Raw genomic sequence first — 2,559 nt, forward strand, 5'->3', positions numbered from 1 at the left:
CTGTGTCAGATTTGACTCGATGGAAAGTGAGTTTGAGTTTGAAACAGTGAAAGACAAGAGAAAGACATCATTAGGATGAAGGAGGTCATTAGTACAAGATTTTGCAATGTCCCTACTGAAAAGGGACATTGCAGGGCAAAGCATCTGACACAAGCATGATTGTTGGTAGATCAATACATTAATTAGAGATGGGACTACAGAAGTCGGAACAGGGCCACAATTTGGACACCGTTGTTAGAGCTTACAAACTTGATCCGCAACTTTCAACTAAGGCAATCAGGGCATGACTCAAGATGATCTGACCTCAGTGTAGCCATTTCCATCAAGGACACACCCAGGTACGCCCCTAAAGAAACTACTTCAATTGGGGCTGGTTAGGAGGGTGGAAGTAGTCCTCTTTCTAATACACTTTGCCTGAAGACAAGATGGAACACATTCCTGGCTAAGGTTCAGAAGAAATTCAGTGGAGGCTTAAATCACATAGAGATGCTACAAATGGCTTTTGGACTTCCACTGTTATCCATTGCCTTCCACAAACCTAGTATACAACAATACACTTAAATATATTTTACTAATTTCTTTATCAATTGGTATTCTGAAAGACACATAAAGTGTATGTGTGACTCTCTACATTTCCTGCGCTCTACTTTTATTCTAGGTTCTATAGCTCATTGCAATGGCCACACAAAACTCACAGACAGTGCTCACAATTAAGGAGTTTATTAAAACGTTAACAGGCTGCAATGTAGGAGAGAAATGTTCAGGATACAGATGTTCAGTCAGGACACATTACCAAGTTCTTTCAGGGCTGCTAATAAATGCCCCCAAAGCACATCACTCCACTGAAGCCTCAACCCAAAGACACAGCTCCAGCTCCACGAGTCAGCAAACCCAGCTCCCCCAATTAAGTGCCGAGAGGCACCCCACTCCTCAAGCTACTCTACTGGCCCAAATGCTCAGCTTTACTTGCTCCAGAAGTCACCACTGTCTCATGCTCTGGCCCTTGGTTCTGTTGCTGCTGTTGCTGCTCTACCACTCCTCCAATGTCACAGCTGTGTTCTGGATCAAGGATGTCCACTATGCAGAGTTCTCGTGGCCCAGAGGTCATGCTCCACTCCTCTTCCCTCCCTGAAATCCAGTTGATGACAACACACAGCAACTCTATAGGACAAAGTAGAATTGCCTCTGTGGGTCTCTGAGACCACAATTCTTTACAGAAGTAGGAAGCCTCCTCTTTCTTTTGAGGAGTGCTGGCAGTTTCAAACCGCTAACCTTCCTCTTAGCAACCCAAAGTAACTACTATTGAGTTAAATTACCACATAAATTCAGTAGTATCCAACACAGTAGATAAACTCTCATAACTGCAATTGTTTTTGATTTCTCACTTTTTGGAAAATGCATTTTTGTTCGCATTTTTTATTTTGTACTTGTAGTCTCCTGAGCCATTTCAAAAAAAATTCTATGCATACCACTTATCCCCTCTAGGCTATAAATTATAGGGAGGGAGCAGCCTATCACCAGGCCAGCAAAAATGGAGTGTGGGAGAAGATCGACAGCACCTGGGTCAGGCAGCTCAACAAGGCTCCTACTGAAGCGGACTGCTCAGTGATTACTGTTTAATAGTGTACGGGGCAATGAGCTAAAATCAATGTGTTCTTGTTGGTACTTGAACTTTTAAATGTTCATGTGTTCATTGGTAAAGTCTAAGCTGAGAAATTAAACAAAAAGATTTGAGTGAAATACAGCCTATTTACATAGATGAACACACACAAGTTTATATGTGTGTTATTGTTGTTGTTGTTGTTGTTAGGCACCATTGAGTCAGCTCCTACCCATAGTGATGCTATGCATAGCATATCATAACACTGCATGGTCCTGTACCATCCTCACAATTGTTCCTATGAATTAATGTCTCTATATCTATGAGAAATGGATTGACACAGTGGCTGTAGCAATGGGCTGAAACAAAACCATTGTGAGAATAATGCAGCAGGGCAAGGCAGTATTTCATTCTGTTGTATGAAGGGTCTTTAAGAGTTGGAATTGACTCTACATCACCTAACCTCAACAACATATATGGTCCCTGGGTAGTGCAAATCAGTTGACTCTGAGCTGAAAGCTTGGCAATTACAGTCCACCCAGAGGTCTATCAGAAAGTAGACCTAGAAACCTGCTTTCAAATAATCAGAACCTTGAAAGTCCTGTGGGGCAGATCTAGTCTGTATATATGGTACTACCAAGAGTGAGAATCTATTTGATTGCACTAACACTCTATATACATCTATCTGAAATTTTAACTTCACATGGCAGTATTTCTGTTTCTTCTAGCTTGATGTTTGCTTAAACCATTTATGCCCACTTGTGAGAACTTTCAGAGCTGGTTGATACTGCACTAACAGCTTCAAATCAACTATGATGGAAAACCTTTTTTTTTTCTCATCCCCCTACCTCCACAGAGATTGTAAGAGTCTACAAATCACAACACCCCCCCATCTTTTTTTTTTTTCAAGAATCGACTGTTAAGCAAAATAATTACCAGGCCCCCACTGGTTGCAGTCC

This window comes from Echinops telfairi, unplaced genomic scaffold, assembly GCF_000313985.2.
Source record: "Echinops telfairi isolate 266 unplaced genomic scaffold, ASM31398v2 ScPeMD7_3533;HRSCAF=4204_0, whole genome shotgun sequence".
Taxonomy (NCBI): Eukaryota; Metazoa; Chordata; class Mammalia; order Afrosoricida; family Tenrecidae; genus Echinops; species Echinops telfairi.